The 18,065-nt window shown below is 39.2% G+C and overlaps 1 pseudogene; it reads right to left on the minus strand.

Annotated features, from left to right (window-relative positions):
- Window positions 1-285: 285 nt before the first annotated feature.
- LOC102825924 lies at window positions 286-1,003 on the minus strand (annotated as a pseudogene).
- Between the last annotated feature and the right edge of the window lie 17,062 nt (window positions 1,004-18,065).

An 18,065-nucleotide genomic window follows, 5' to 3' on the forward strand; every position in this document is an offset into this window, starting at 1 on the left:
ACAGATCTTACTCTTCACTTCATTCACCCCATCTGTATTCCTGATCTCAGAAATTGTTAGTTGGATCTATAATGTACACACCATATATCTTTTGCTAATAGTTGTCCAGCTATACCTTTGGTGTGCTCTCCAGAGCATGCTTTCTGATCTTTTGCAATAAGAATAGACTGAGAATTTTTCTAGACATCAAGTTCAGGATCTTTTTTTTTTCAGGTTGGGAAGCTGGTTTATTTTACACAGGGGGCTGTGCATGCAGGCAGCTGGAGGGCCCGTGTCCTGCCTGCCTCAGTTCTTGGAGTAATGTCTCTGCAGCGATTCCCGGTAGAAGCGGAAGACACGTTGTGAGACAGTCTGGGCTGCCACCAGGCACTGCTGGAACTCAGCATTGGAGTAGAGACCCTTGGTGGTGGACATCAGCAGCTTTTGCTCCACACTGTCAAGTGCAAAGGTCAGGATTGCCCGGGCCTCCTTTTCTTGCTTGACTGTGGGATCGAGCACAAGATTCCCATCATCATCCAGGGCACAGGTGATCCCACAGAAGAGGGCTCGCATTGGCACGCCTGCATCCACCAGGGCCATGCAGGCAGCATTCAGGCAACAGGCCAAGAGGGAGCCAGCATCGCTGATCACCTGCCGCACCACGGTGATGGAGGTGCGGGGGGTGCAGAGCCCCCAGAACCACTGCCTCGCAGGTGTTCCTGATCAGCTGCTCCCGGCTCTTCTCGGCTACTCCTGGCAGCCCGATCTTCGGCCTCAGGAGTACCTCCAGTGTGGCTTTGTTGAAGATCTCCTTGCTAACCTTCACCTCGGCTGGCCTGTACACACCAGCCAGGACGGAGGTATCACCTTGCAAGAAAGAGGCTGAGCCATCCGGTCGGGAGAGCAGATTCTGTTCGCAGGCAAAGTGCCAGAGGCTGCAGCCGAGACCCCGAGAACCAGCAGCCTCAGCCGAGGCCCCAGTCTCAGTGTGGATTTGACTATCTATCTGAGTCGCCCACTCCATCGCTCCGGACCCACGTGCACTCTGCCTCAGGATCATTTTTGATTAAACAGTTTCTTGCTCACTTTATGTCTGTTCTCCCATAGTTACTAAAAGCAGCAAAAATAAATAAGATCACGCTTTCTACACTTTTCTTGGAAATATCATCTAAATATCCAAAGCCTACAATTTTTTTTCTTTCCATTCAACATTAAATACAAATTCAGCTTAGTTTTCTGCTACTATACAACAAAAGCCATCTTTCTTCCAATAACTAATAGCAAGCCTTCATCTCTTTCTGTGGCATCCATAAAATCATCTTTGATGTTCATATTTCCAACAGCATTGAGATAGTGATGACATAAAAGATTTTTAGAGCAAAAGAAGCTTTCTCTATCATTTCTCACTTATTTTGGAGTATTCAGAAAAATTATTTTTAAAATCCAAAATTCAACTAATAGTTTCTCAATGTCACCTAGACTTCTTCTGTCATGCACTTCAAAGCTCTTGTAGCATGTACCCATGATTTAATTCCAAATCCATTTTCACATTTTTAAGGATTTGTTACTACAGTGTCCCACTTTCTGATACAAAATTCTATACTACATTCACACATTTGCCTAATTAAATTACCTTTGACTGTATGGGTTATAAACAATACAAATTTCTGATGTAACTATTTAAGAGGTTATACATCTGAAACGATGATATTTTAAGACACATTTTCAAGCCAAGGAGTAACTGTCACTATTGAGTTTTGATCTTACTTTGGACCTATGAATACTTCTTTCCCTCAAATTTCTCTCTTACATTGATAATACCTTCCCTATAGGAATATGTAATGATGCAATTTGGCAGTTATGTAATGATGCAGTCATTTCCCATGATGTGATCAGTTGTAAGGGGATTAGGGTGGGTTGCAGCACTATTAATCTGGTCACAACCCTAATCAGATACAAGAGGAGTTCTCCTGAGGTATAACCTGCATAACTTTTAGTATTACAAGAGCTAAAAGGACAGAAAAGCAAGCAGAGATCAGAGACAACTCCTATTACTTAACCCACAGCCATTAAGTTGATTCTGACTCAAAGTAATAAGATGGAGCAGAACTGTCCCACTGAGTTTTTGAGCCTGTAAATATTTTTGGAATCTGACTGTCACGTCTTTCTTCAATAGAGAAGCTAGCAGATTTGAACAACCAACCTTTGATTAGCATCCCAATTTATAATCCATTGATCCACCACAGACCTATCATAAAAAGAAGAGCCAGGAGTGAAGCTTCTTCTTTAGACTGTGCTCCATGAATTGAGAAACTCTTAGACCCAGAGGAGGATTAGTGACAAGGACCTTTCCCAAGGGCCCACAGAAAGAAAGAAAACTTTCCACTGTAGCTGGTGACCTGAGTCTGAACTTCTAGCCTCCCAAACTGTGACAGAATTAATTTCATTTTGTTAAGACCATCTACTTGTGATAATTCTGTTCTATCAGCATTCTATAAATAAGGAGCTCTGGTAGTGTAGTGGTTATGAGTCAGACTACTAACCTCAAGTATAGCAGTTCAAAACTACCAGTGATTCAGCACGAGAAAAATTAAGCTTTCTACTCCCATAAAGATTTATAACCCTGGAAACCCATACAGGGTCATTATAAGTTAGAAGTAGCTCCACGGCACATAACCACCACCATTTAACTAAGACACTAGTTTTCACAGATACATAGATATAGAAGCATTTTCCTCAGGATGAACCATACATAAAGTCTTACCCAAACATCACATCCAGATTATTTAGAAGATAAGATACTGGACATAGAGTTAATGTTGGTATAAGAAAAGACTTGGGGGATGGTAAGAAGTGGTGGCTATGTTTTCCACATGGGAATGATATATATTTTGGGAAGACATGTTGGACTTTTACTTATGAATTGAATTTTGTCCTGAAAATCTGAGAAATTGTAACTCTATGTAACTTTTACCATAATTGTGTTTGGAAATAGGGTCAGTGAAGATGTAATTACTTAACAGATGGTCACACAGGAATAAAGAGAGCCTTCATCTAAACTGAGTAATATAAGACAGGAAAAGAAGTATCGAGAGACAGACAGTGAAGAATGATGATGTTTGAAGACACATTTTCAATCCAAGGGGTACCTGTCACTACCAAAATTGATAGACACAAAAAGGTATCTTTCCGTACAGCCTTTAGAGAGAACATATCCCTGATAAAACCCTGAATTACTCTAGGACTGAGCCAACATACTTCTGCTCTCATAAACCACTCAGTTTATGGTATTTTTTTATAGCAGCCCTAGAATATGAATCCACCTATATTTCTAAATAAGCTCACATTCCATATGCTAGAGGGTAGGGTTTAAATATTTCAGGAGCTTCAAAAATTTTGTGGAAGAATTCCATTATTCTTTAATACGATTTTTCCATGAACGTTTTGAACCCCCTCGTTATCTTTTTGTGAGACAGTTTTGTCCACAACATTCATGTAAGAGAGTACATTTATGGAAGCATGGATTAAGGATATATAGAAACTTTCTGTACTGTTTTGTAAAACTTTTATAAATCTAAAATATTATTGGAATAAGAGAGAAACTAAAAATACTAACTTCCCCCTATTACTATAAATACATAAAACATTCTCTAAGTAAAAAGAAAAAAAAATAGTGAAAAGTATCTTTAATGTAAATTACTTGGGTGTAAGATCTTTATTAGCTGCAGAAAATTGGAAATTAAAAAATTACCTTAAAGATCTTACTGTATACAATATGCATAATAATAAAAATAACTTTTAGTTTGGTCATTTCTTGAAATATTAGTAAATAAAGAAAACTGTCATAAAGATTACTATTAGTAACATCATCAAACTACAAGATGCTAAAATGTCTAGACAATGACCCTCAGTAAGGCTGCATTATCAAAAGTTAATGCAACAATCTATACCAAAGGCTGCAATCTTTCATATTTATCAGTATGTGTTCTATGTCCTCCTTTATTTTAAGAAATCAGATTTGTGTCATTATCAAATGCAGTTTTTAATGTGTCTTCCTCCAACCTTGATAATCCATTCTTCTTCATATAGTGCACTCAATGTTTGTTCAACATTAAGTATGAATAAGTATGGTGAAAGGATACAACGCTGGTGTTCACCTTTTCTGATTTTAAATCATGTTATACCCTTGTTCTGTTGAAATAACTGCTCTTAGTGTATGCACACATTCCACATGAGCACAATTAAGTGTTCTAGAACTCATTCTTTAAAATAATTTGTTGTGATCCACATAGTCAAATGCCTTTGCATAGTTAATAAAACACACTAGTATACATTAAACTTGAAGAAAAAGGTTTAATCATTAATATGTTGTTGTTAAGTGCCATTGAGTCATTTTGACTCATGGAGACCCTGTACAGGCTTAGTTATTGTAAAGTGCCCTTGAGATTGTTCCAATCCATAGTGACCCTGTAAAGTGTTTCTGAAGGGCAACTTCAAACCACGAAACTTGCAATTCAAAGCTACCTTGAATTTCAATGCTTATCCTACAGCTCCAAAATGAGGCCGTAAAGGATCAGAAAGCCTCGCCTTTCCTCATGGAGAAAGCTAGAACTGCCATGCTCCCTTAATCATTAATTGCTATTGTTGTTGTTAAGCGCAGTTGATTTGGTTCTGACCTATAATGAACCTGTATGGGGTTGCCAAGGAGCAGTTGGTGAGCTTTAACCACCAACCTTGCAGTTCAAACCAACTTCGCAGTTAAGCATATTAACCCACAGCCCCACACCAGGACTCCTAATCATTAATTGTTGTTGTTGTTGTTTTTATGTGCCAAGGAGTCGGTTCCGAATTATAGCAACCCTGTACAGGGTCTCTGAGGCTGCAAATATTTATGGGAGCAGAGAGCCTCATCTTTCTCCTGCGGAACACCTGGTAGTTTCGAACTGTTGACTGTGAGGTTAGCAACTTGATTCGTAACCACTATGCTACCAAAGATAATCTTAAATCTCCATCATCATAATCTTCATCATCATTGTCTTTAACTTTGCTGACATATATTAAGTTTTACATTTTTTCCAGGCCCACTGCTCAGTGTTTTCATTGAATGTATTTTTTTGTCTTTAAATCTGTTGCTTGAAATGGAAACTATTATTATGACTATTTTACTGATGTATAGAAGGTCAAGTCCTGTTGTGGTGCTACAGGATAATGTGCACTGGACCTTGAGGTTAGCAGTTCAAACCTTACCAGCCACTCCTCAGAAACCATATACAGAGTAGCTGAGTCAGAACAGACTCAACGGCACATAAGAATTACAACAAGAGAGTCAAGTTACTTATTTGTCACATTTCCTGACATATAGCAAGGTCATACTTCAAACTGAGTTGATTCCAAAGCCAGTATGCATTGCCTCTTCACTGTTTAGGCAATGGGAAGCTTGACTTATTTAAAAGAAATGAGCAGCTGAATTAATTAAGTAAGAAAAAAAGCTATTAATCTGAAAGTCTCATAAACCATATACAGGGTAGCTGATTCAGAACCAACTCAATGGCACATAACAACAAGAACAAGAGAGTCAAGTTACTTACTTGTCATGTTCCTTGAAATATAACAAGGTCATGCTTCAAACTGAGTTGTGCCTGATTCCAAAGCCGGTACTCATTACCTCTTCACTGCCTAGGCAATGGGAATCTTGACTGATTTAGAAGAAATGAACAGCTGAATTAATTAAGGGGAAAAATTAGCTATTAATCTGAAAGTCTCATTACATATTTTTTATCCTACTGCTTTTAATGAAAAACAAGCACACAAATGAATAGTAACAAAAAAGCAGAAACAATTTTTTCACCTCCTTTTGACTAACTTCAACGTACTGTTGTTGTTGCTAAGTATTGTCAAGTTGGCTCTGACTCATAGAGACCCTGTCGAGGTTTCTGATGAGCAGCCAGTGGATTAAACCACCCACCTTGTGTTTCTCAGACTAGTACTTACCTTATAGCACTGACTTGTCCTTGGTGGTAGTGCCAGTGGTTATGTGTTGTCACGTTGATTCTGACTCTGTATAAGATTTCTAACACTGTAAATGTTTACAGAAGCAGAAATCTTCATTTGTATTCCCAGAATGAATGGTAAATTTGAACTGCTGACCTGTCGGTTAGCATACCAGCTCATAATTCACTACATTTCCAAGGCTCGTAACTAGTCCCTAGTCTTTCATTTATAAGCACCTGTTAAACCTTGTTGCCTTCAAATCAATTTAACTGATGACAACCTCATGTTACAGGGTAGAACTGCTCCCTGAGGTTTGTTGTTGTTGTTGTTAAGTACTGTGGAGTCGGTTCTGACTCACAGTTACCCTGCACAAGGTTTCCAAGGTTTCCAAGGCTGCAAATCTTTACTGGAGCAGAACGCCTCATCTTTCTCCCATGGAAAAGTTGGTAGTTTCGAACTGCTGACCTTGAGGATAGCAGCCTGATTTGCAACTACTATGCTACCAGAGCTCCTTGAGTTTTACTTGGCTGTAATCTTCATGGAAGCAGATCACATATTTTTACGTTTTTATCCATATTTAGAAATTTTGAGTAAGGGCCTGTTTATTAAATGCAATTTATCCTGTTTAAATCAATTTTCAAGGTAAAATATACTGGTATTCTATCTCTCAACATTCTATTCAGCTTTTCACACCTACTGTCCTTTTTCAACTAGTTTTTTGACCCTATGAGCAGCATACTTGACATATATGGAAAATCAATATTCCCCTGTAAGCCAAGAGACTTACTGGAAGTAGCATTAAAACTTACAAGTGACTAAAGCACTTTGAAATTTTACACTAAGGTAACAGACTTTATTCACCCAATTAATAACAGATGATACTGCCAAACCAACCCTCTAGCAAGAAAAGTGACTAGATTGGATTACATTTTATTGGTAATGATACAGATACAAGAAATAAAAAGGCAAAATTAAAGGACATCATACTCCATCTTTCAAATTAGTACCTGAAAGGAAAAAAAAAAATCACATATTTTCTTCATAAAATCACTTCTTTTATTAATTTTAATAGTTTTAGGGAACTACTTAAATGTATCTGTTACTGCAACAAGAAAGGATATAGTGTAATTAAGTGACAGTGATATAAATTTATCACTAAAACAGAGAACTAAATTTATATTTATTTAGTCACTTATCCAAGTATTGCCAAATATATTTAGAGTAACATTGGTGTGCTAGTTGAGGTTTTCACCTTGAGGGCCAGGATTTTTGATGGTTTCTCAGTTGTGATATGATCATTCCCCATGAAGAAATCTGATATAATATAATCACCTTCAAGATGAGATCTGCTTTAAGCAGATTTAAAGATATTTCCTTGGGAGTATGGCATGATTCCTGTATATATAGATGCATGAATAATTTATTTTAGAAAGATCAGCACAAGGCTGGCCCTGTGAAGTAGAGGCTAAAGATATTCCAAATGTCTGACTTTTCTAACATGTTATACCACTTTGTAATCTTTGGGATTACCGCTCCCGGGCTCCCTCTTGTCCCAGGTTTCTACAATACACTGCAACATCTCACAGAACTCAAAGGTGTCAAAGGAAATGCAGCACACAATTATAGAAGCTGGCAAGTCCCAAATCCATAGTTCAGAGGTCAGTATGGAGGATTTTCCTCACTCATAAAATTTCAGGAGAGGAGGAACCCAAACTAGCAAGTCAGAGGACTGGCTGTTGATGAGTAAGGCTGTGTGAGCTAGTGAATCAGATCAGGTGATAGGCCCAATTCCCACAAACCAGAGGTCAGAGGGGATGAGCTAGATACCCAGAGCAAGAGAGCGAACTACTTTGCCATGTTGTTGTTATTAAGTGCCGTTGAATCAATTCCAACTTATAGCAACCCTGTATAGGATTTCTGAGAAGCAAATGGTAAATTTGAACTGCCAACTTTGTGGTTCAAACTGATTTTTGGTCAAGTGCTTATCCTACAGTGCCATACCATGACTCCACTTTGTCATTGTTGTTGTTATTGTGTGCCGTGGAGTAGACTCCGACTCACAGCGACTCTGTACAGGGTTTCCAAGGCTTTGAATCTTTATGGGAGCAGAAAGCCTCATCTTTCTCCTGCAGAACAGCTGGTAGTTTCGAACTGCTGACCTTGCGGTTCGCAGCCCGATTGGTAACCACTACGCTACTAGAGCTCCTTTGTCCTAGTATTCCTGTCTATTGGATTCAGGTCATGCTACCAAGGAAAACTAAGGGGGGCGATTTGAGTCAGATCCTCTAGTAAGAGGAGGACATCCTTAATTCCATCCTTAGTTCTACCTTTATTTTGCCTCATTAACATCTCACTTCAAAATGAGTCCATAATCACAGGCATGGAGGCAAGGGTTTACAATACATAACAGAATAGAACAATAGGTCTAGAGTGGCCATAATAAATAAATAATAGTCCTGCAGGCCCTCCCCTTATTCTTCTGGTAATTGGTCCCTCAATCACTGAAGGATTAGCTTTCCCCTCATAATCATTTTACCAGTTGACCAGTCATTAATAAATAGTCCTTCAGCATGGCAAAGAGTCCTAAGGTGGAGGTTACTCAGTTACAAGCCATTGAGATCTGGTCAAGTTCCTCAAAAGTTTGTTTCTTCTTCATCCTTATTAACCCTGATGAAACATTAACTGAGGAATTATTCTCTTATTTTAACTCTCACTTGACCTTTCAGCATAAAGTTAGCATTTCCCTGCTACACAGTCCAGTTATTCATTCCTTTACCTTCAGCTATTATTTCTCCTTTCCATCGGTCATTTATTTTTACCCAAACTTTTCCACCTTTGGAAGAGACATAAGGTTCATCTGCTTTGCCAGTTCAGATTACTGGTAACAAGACCAGTCAGAAAAGTGCCTCCCCCTTAGTCCACACCCACCCGTATTGAGTAGAGTTACTTGAGTGCAAGACTAGTGGGATGTCATGACCACCAGGTAATACAATGATGTTCACTGTCAACCCCAATTTTGCCAGTTGGTGAAAAAGCACAATCCTTGTTAACTCTGGCATACAAGTTCAGGTGTAGAGTAACAGTCTTTCGCTGAAGTATCACTCCTGCTTATTGCATTTAGAACTCCATCCCTGGTCCAGGTGATGTGAGAACGCATGGAACAGTTGCACCAGATTCCACCCCGAAAGCATTTTCAGCAGAACCCCCTAAGAAACTTAGTAATCTATCCAGTTGTGATTCTCCCTTTGCTTCCCTCATATTGAGTGTGAACATGCATACATGAAGACATGTGAGCCAGATTTTTACGCCTTAATCTCTCCCCATTTTTTATAATAAATGTTTCAAGTGCCCATTCCAATTCTCTACCAAACTGTTACTCTGATTGGTATACAACATGGTTTGTCCATTTAATGTCGCATAGTGGTCACAAATGAGGCTGTGAACCGCAAGGTCAGCAGTTTGAAACTATCAGCTGTTCCGTGGGAGAAAGATGAGGCTATCTGCTCCCGTAAAGATTTACAGCCTCAGAAACCCTGTTCAGGGACACTATGGGGCAGAACCGACTAGATGGGACTTAACAACAACAACAATTCTTGGCCCATTTGTTGCATCCTGTGAGCTTTGAGAGTGTTCCTTGGTCTGAGGAAATATAACCTGGTTACCCAAACAGGTACCATATCTTTTCTTCTATCTCTTAATGATACTTTTGGCACCTGAATCCATTACAGGATATGCAAAGCCTAGATCAGAATAAGTATCTATCTATTCGTGTAGGGACCTATTTGTAGGCTCCTAATGCCTCTGGTGTCACTAATCATATATAATCATATATAATATAAATTGTTTACTATGTAAAAGATCTTCCTCCAGAGGAATCTACACCATAGCCACCTGAAACTTCTGTCTTGCTTGCTGGCATATAGAGCAGTCCATACTGGTATTTTGTTCTCAAAGGCTGTTTTTAAGTTATTTAACACTTCTATAACAGAAATACAAAAGCTGGATACCTTTAACAAACAAAATTTTATTTTCTCATAGTTTAGACATTTAGAAGTCTGAAAGCAGAGTGACAACTGTGAGAAATGATCCTTGTATCCTTTCAGCATCTGTAGGCCCAACATTCTTTGAAGATCGCATGTGTCTTAGCATCAATCTTTCCCTGGATCCAGGAGTATCACAATACTAGGATCCCAGGCCAAAGGATGCACTCCACTCCTGACTCTACTTTCTTGTTGGTCGTAGGTCTGTCCCCCTTTCTCTTTTCACTTTCCCTCCATTTAGTCAATCAGAAGAAATTGGATAAAGATACAACCTATTCCAGAAGATGGTATCTAACCTCATTAAAATAATGTTTTTTTTTTTTTTGGACCCATTAAGTCAGTTCCAAATCATAGTGACCTACGTACTATTTGTGTTGTGCTTGAAAACATTTCTGGAATATCCATTCTTATACACGGTTTGTTACGATTGACACAGTAAAAATCCTGTGTATAGTCAATAAAGCACAAGTAGACATATTTCTGGTATTCTCTACTGTCAACCAAGATCCAAATGACACCCACAATGATAACCCTTGTTGCATATCCTCTTCTGAATCCTGCTTGATTTTTTGGAAGCTCCTTATTGTTATATTTTTGTAACCATTTTTGAATTATTTTCAGAAAAATTTTACTTGTGTGTTACATTAATATTTGTTGACCCCTTGTCAATCCTGCTCTTGATCAGCTAACTGAATGTCTGCTTCAACTGGTCCCGGGTAGAATTCTCATCAATAAACTCTTCCCAGCTAGGATGAACAGAACAGAATCGTTTTTGGTCCACCCAACTACCTGTAGTGTTGTATTAGAACCTTTCTATCAATCCCATTACTGTCTGCTATTTTCATTTTACGTACATTAATATTTGCTGTATCCATTTGTGATTGTGTGCTCTTGAATAGGTTCCAACTCACAGTGACCCTGTATAGGGTTTCTGAGGCTATAAATCGTACATTATCAGAAAGCCTCATCATTTTCTCATGGAGTTGCTGGTAGATTTGAACAGCTGACCTTGTGGTTAGCAACCCAACTCATAACCCTCTATTCTACCAGGGCTCCTATCCTTTTCTCAGTGCTGTTGTCTGCTGTTAAGTTGGTTCTGACTCAATGTTGAAACCCTATATAGCGTTTCAAAGGAGTAGCTCATAGGTTCAAGCTGCCGACCTTGTGATTAGCAGTCCAAAGCTTTATCCTTCCCATTTGATTGCAGCCATCCAGTTAAGCGGAGATAGGTGCTTGCAAGTACATCCAGGAACTATGAAGGAAGAAGCAGTCCAATGTAATGCACTTTTTCCTGTGGGTACGCTGTTGGCAGTACCACCAGCTCTCTACACTGCGCAGAGCCCCACATCCTACCCGACAAGATAAGGTGCGCAGACTGAGATACAAAGCCAAATAAGGTTATGTCATCTATCTTATTCACATGCTCAGAGGTGGCCACAAATGCACAATGCCTCAAGGTGCATTCTATGACAAACTTCTCCTCCATGGTGTTAACCAGCTGAAATTTGCTAGAAGCCTTCAGTCTGTAGCTGAGGAGTGAGCTGGAAGCCACTATGGCACCTAAGGGTCCTGAATTCTTACTGGGTTGGTGAAGATTCCACATATAAATTTTGTGAAGTTTTCCTTGTTAATCCATTCCATAAAGTTATCAGAAGAAATCCTGACACCCAATGGATCACCAGTCCATACGTACAGGGAGATGCATGGTTTGACATTTGCAGGCCACAGAAAGGCCTGGGAAAGGACCACGATGCTTGGAGAAAGCCCAACACTCTCCAGCTCCACCGTTACCCTTAATACAAGTAACATTTGTAAAATCCATGCCTAATAAACAGTTTAGGAGAGTCAAGTCTACTCAAAAGTGTTCTTTGTCAGTTAAAACAGTAATTGTCTGCAGATTGTGTCATGAATTATGAAAGTAAGAGTGCAATAATGTTTGAAGACAATAAGTGAAGAGTGTATCTTGTTTGTAATAAGGTAAATGCTTTTGTTTTGCTTTAAGAATCTTACTAGATTCTTAAATCAATGTTTAAAAATGACATACTCTGTGATATAATAGTTATAAAATAAATTATTTAAAAGGACAAAAAGTAAAACCCAAAAACCAAACTCCTCATTTCTCAACAACCCTCTAAAAAACTATCCTACTAGAGTAAATTCTGTCCCAATGCTTCTTCCCATTCTCCTATGAATTACCCTAACTTTTCTTGCATCTGTAAATCCCATGTGGAGAAACTGTGTAACAAATTCAACATGGCTTTTAAGTTTGTTACTTTGATTTGCAGTAGTAAGTTCACATAGGGTGCCGCATAGAAGTGGCTCCCTTGGATGAATATCATGGTCACCGTAAAGCCATTCCAATGTTGCTTCCAGAAATAGCACTTTAGCTGCTTCCTCTAGAGTGCTCCATTAAATATTTAGAGGAGAGGGGCTATGATGATTCCAGAGTGATTTGTGGGTTTGCATCAATCCAAACATACTCTTGGAATGCATAGTATTCAAAACTAAGAGCACTGCCCTAAATTAGTTACTCCCACAATCCATTTGAGTAATTGTTCCTCAGAAAGCTGACAACACTGATTTATGAACTGAAGCAATTCCTTTACAGTATAACCCCTCATTTCAATAAATTTTTGGTTTTTCCCATTCCCTTATTGCAATATCTTCTTAGTGGTCCTAGGGGTACTTCCTTCTGTTCTAATCCAATTTTTCCTTTTGGAGTCATGTCTGAAACAAATGGTCATAATTCTGATTAAACCTAGTCTGGGCTTGGTTCAGTGCTATGATCAGCACCTGCTTTCTATTTTCTTTCCTTTGCAGCTACTACGGAAAGCAAAAATCAAGGAATAGTACGTTTCAAACATTCCTTATCACTCTAAATTTCCATATGCACCCAGCTAGTTAATTCATTGGGGCTTAAATTTAAATTGGTATCTAACAGTTCTACATTCCGTGAATCTCTTGCCTTGAGCAAGTGATTGCATTATCTTGGCTGCTTTAATCCAAAGGTTGATTTTTATCCCACTCGTGAATGGAAGGTTTCTCACTCTTCCACTTATTTCACTTTCCCAAAAACCACATACTACAGATTGTCGGGGCCATTGCATCAAGTCCCACCATTCTCATACCCACGATGTGAATAATTTATTTTTAAAAAAATCCCTGTGAGGCTGGAAGTTAAAGATATACCAAATGTCTGAATTTTCCAGCCTGTTGTACCACTTGATTATCCTTGATGTCCATCACCATTCCTCCCCTCCCTTATGTCCCAAGGTCCAGCAACATACAACAAAGACTCACAGGACTGATGAGTGTCAAAGGAAAAGGCTCACCCCATTGTGGAGGCTGGCAAGTCCCAAATCCATAGTTAAGAGGTCATTCAGGAGGATTTACAAGCACACATAGTCTAAGGAGCTGAGAAACCCACATTGGCGTTTCAGACAGCCAACGTTGATGCAAGAGACTGTGGGAGCTGGTGAGTGAGGTCAGGTTATTCTCAAGTGTCACCAAGTGGAGATCAGACATGTTGAGCCAGTAGCAAGAACCAAAACTACAGATCGAATTTTGCCAAAGCATTCCTATATATTAGACTCAGACCAGACCATGCCCCAAGGAAATCTAAGCGTGGTGACTTGAATCATATCCTCTCAGAAGCCCTCTCATATATGTGCGTTGTTGTTGTTGTTAATTGCCATTGAGTCGGTTCCGGCCCATAGCGACCCTGGATAGGGTTTCCCAGGAGCAGCTGGTAAGCTTGAACCATCTACCATGCAGTTCAAATGGCATTACAGTCTTGCACATTAATCCATAGCGCCACACCCCACTTATAGCCTTACACTTTTTGTTGTTTGTTGTTAGATACTATAAAGTTGATTCTGACTCAAAGCAACTGTATGCAAAATAGAATGAAACATTGCGTTATCCTGCACCATCCTCATGTTAGTAACATTTGAGCCTCTGTGTTAATTTATTTCCTTGAGTGTCTTCCTCTTTTTCATGGACCCTCCACTTTACCAAACATGATGTCCTTTTCCAGGTACTGGTCACTCCTGAAACCACATTCTTAGAATAAAAGATGAAGTCTCCTCATCCAGGCTTCTAAGCAGAGCTCTGGCAGTACTTCTTCCAACACAGATTTGTTTGTTTTTTGGCAGCCCATGATACTTTTAATATTCTTCTCCAACACCAAATTTTAAATTCATAGATTCTTCTAAGGTCTTCCTTACTCATGCCCACCATGCATATGAGGACAGTGAAAATACCATGACTTGAATGAGGTGTACTTTAGTCCTCACACTGATGCCTTTACTCTGAATAATTTAAAGAGGTCATGTGCAGTTGATTTGTTTGATGCAATATGCCTTTTGATTTATTGACTGCTTTTTCCATAGTGTTGACTGTGGATCCTACAAACTGAAGTCTTTGACAACTTTAATTCTTTCTCTGTTTATCATGATGTTTTTTATTGATCCAGTTGTGAGGATTTTTTTTTTTTTCTAAATTAAGATGCAATCTATACTGAAGGCTGTAGTATTTGATCTTCATCAGTATTTTAATTCCTCCTCTCTTCCAGAAAGCAAGGTTGTGTCTTCTGCATATCACACGTGGTTTATGAGTCTTCAAAGCCACATTTTTCTTCATATAATACAACTTCTCCAGTTATTTGTTCAGCATACAGATTGAGTAAGTATAGTGAAATTAAACAACCCTGCTGCATACCTTTCCTGACTGTAAACATTCTATATGCCCTTTTTCTGTTCTAACAACTAGCTATGTAGGCTCCTCGTGAGTGTATTAGGGATTCTGGAATCCTCATTCTTTGAATTGTTACTCATAGTTTGTTGTGATCCACACCAATGAATCTATTTGAGTAGTTAATAAAAAATAAGTACACTTCTTTCTGGTATTAACTGGTGTTAGTATGCCGTAGAGTCGGTTCTGACTCATAGCGACCCTGTACAGGGTTTCCGAGGCTGTAAACCTTTTTTTTTTTTTGCTTCCATTCCCTCTCTCTCTCTCTGTCTCGTGACTGGTGCATTTAATCAATTTGCATTCAGTATAGTTATCAATATGTATGAGTTAACTGTTGTCTTTTTGCTGTGTGTGTTTTTTGTGGTGCTCCTGGTTTCTTTGTTCCACATAATTTTCGGAGTTCATTTTGTTTGTGGGTTTTCTTTTGCATTTTCAATTGTGTTATGTTAAATTTTTCTGATTTTCTGCTTTTACTTTACTTTTAATATTTTATTGCAAATTATGTGATAGTTTACATGGTAGAACATTTGTTTTACATTCATCCTATCATATATCATTTCATTGCCATGGTTACAATCCTCCCCCCCCCCCCCCCCCCCCCCCCCCGGCATCATTAACCAACCAAAGGGTATACAGTACAAGCCTGTACCCTGGTTGTCAGCACACAGCCCCTCTTCCTCTCTGTGTCTAAAGTCCTCAGATGCTCCATCTCTCCATGTCATCATCTCTGCCTACATCTCAGGCATCACTGCTTCTCTGGGTAGGGTCCTGCTCTCCGCTCTTCTCCCTTGATGGTCCCAGGGACCTCTACTCCTAGACAGCAAAGTTAATCACTCCCCTCCTTGCTACGAAATATCTACCTTTACATTTCCAACTCTCACAGTCAGTGCTGATGACAATTATTCACTATTGTATCACAAGAGACCTATCTGCATTTCATTTCATCAACCTCACCTAGACAGATTGGATACTATTCAGTGGAGATTCTACCTTCCTCCACACCCTCTGGATGTAGGTTCCCTCTTGAAAGCTTGTAAGTCAGTCACTTCTTGCCTTTGTAGCTCCCTGCCCCACCCCCCGCCAACTATTTTGGGTAGCCAATGTCCAAGTTGCCCATCCCTGCCCTCTCCATGTGTGGAGGGGATGGGAATGATCCTTGCTGTAAAAATTTGTTCCCTCTTTTGAGCTTCTGCATCCATAGGTGAAGGTCAAATTCATCAAATTGTATCAGATTACTCTTTTTTTCCTCTTCTTTCTTCTTCTAGTGGAGCTCTGATCACCCAATCATTGAAGCCAGGTCAAGTGGGTATTGTCTGCAAATGTGGGTGTTCTTGTGCATATGCCCTCTCTTCTTATCAGCTGGATGCTTCACTCTCCACTCTAGTTCTCTGTGGCTATGTCACTGACTCTGGGCCCAAGAGTCCCCAGGTCTTGCCACACTGCTGGCCAACCAGGCCTCCACCCAAGTTCACTTGGTGAGTCTACTGACCATTGTAGGGCTTAGCTTGCAGCTTCATTGCTGTTTTTCCCTCATTCCCCTTATCAGTGATGAATGTGGTTAGCAATCAGAGAGTGTATTCCCACTGAGTTTTAGTTTTGGAAGACGGTTTGCTCTGAGGGGACCCAACCACTTACTTTGATGTCTCCTGGGCAAGCAACTTGCTTGTTCTTGTAGTAACAGTTGGTCTGCTTATATTGTTTTGTATTTTTCCTGTAGGTCTTTCTTTCAAGAAGTATTTTCTGTTCTTCTAGCTGCTCCAGCCTGGTCTGCTCATCCTTTCAAGTGGAAATTTCCCACCTCTGAAGATTCTGAATGTGGTTCAGGATTCCACCTATATTCTTATGTAATGCAGCTCCTCCACAGGAAGCCTCCTTCACTCACTGGGCACATTGTAGCCCCATTTTAGGTATTCCATTCACTTACAGGCAGAAGACGGACTAATAAGCTTTCTATGGTGATATTTCTGGCTATTCCTTTCTCTTCCCCTTCAGTGTCTATTTTATAATATAATGCAAGGAAAACCAAGATTCAAAAGACAGAGGTTATAAATCTTTATGGGAGCAGAAAGCCTCATGTTTCTCCCATAGAATGGCTGATAGTTTTGAACTGCTGACTTTGAGGTTAGCAGCCAGACTCGTAACTACTACGCTACCACAGTTCCTTTCTGGTATTAACTACCACAGACATATAGATGGATATCTTCCAATTCATTGACTATGTACCTTGGACAAACGTCTTGATATTGAGTGAGTGTCTCAGCACTGCATCAGTTTGTTGAAGCATTTCAAATTTTATTCTCTCAATTCATGGATCCTTGTTTTCACCAATTCCTTCAGAACAGCTTGAACTTCTTTCAATACTATTGGTTATTGATCATATTCTATTTCTTGAAATCACTGAGCCTAGACCATATGTTAATAGTACAGTGAGTGTGTATTCCTTCCATCTTCTTTTCATGCCTCCCGAGTCATTAGAAATTATGTGCATACAATCCTTAAGTGTTGGAACCCTAGACTTGAAAATTATCTTTAGTTCTTTCAGCTTGAAAAATACTGCATGTATTCTTTCCTTCTGGTTTTCTAACTGCAGTCTTTTCACATTTCATTATAATACTTGACTTTGTGTTCTGGAGCTACCCTTTGAAATTCTCTATTCATCTCTGTTACGTCATCATTTCATCCAATTGTGCTAGCTTCTCTGCATGCAAGAGCAAGTTTAAAAGTCTCTTCTAGCTCCATTTTGTTCTTTTTTTTCTTTCCAGCCTGTTTTTATAATGTCCTTTTGCTTTTTTCATGTGTGATGGTCTTGATGTCATCCTGCAATTCCTCTGTTCCTTAGTCATTAGTGTTCCAGAGGTCAAATCTGTTATTGAGATACTCTCTACAATCAGTTGACATACTCCTGGTGTGGTGCTGGAGGATCAGCATTGAACTATGAATGACAAGATAGGCAGTTCAAGCCCATCAGCTGCTCCTTGGAAACTCTATACAATGTTGCTATGTGTCAGAACTGACTCAACGACACTTAAAAAGATTATATATATATATATATATATATATATATATATTCAATTATTTTTTAATTTCACGTCTCCACAGATTTTTAAAAGCCTCCTTGTGTATATTGTGTGAGTGCCATCAAATGAGTTCCTACTCATAGTGACCCTGCATAGCATTTTTGAGTCCTGGTAGATTTGAACCACCAATCTGACAGTTAGCAGTCCATTGCTTATCATATTGTGTCAGGACTCCTTTTTATGTGTATACATACTATATCCAAAATTTTAAGCCTTAGGTTTTCAA

This window comes from Chrysochloris asiatica, unplaced genomic scaffold (genome assembly GCF_000296735.1).
Source record: "Chrysochloris asiatica unplaced genomic scaffold, ChrAsi1.0 scaffold00017, whole genome shotgun sequence".
In the NCBI taxonomy this organism is placed as follows: Eukaryota; Metazoa; Chordata; class Mammalia; order Afrosoricida; family Chrysochloridae; genus Chrysochloris; species Chrysochloris asiatica.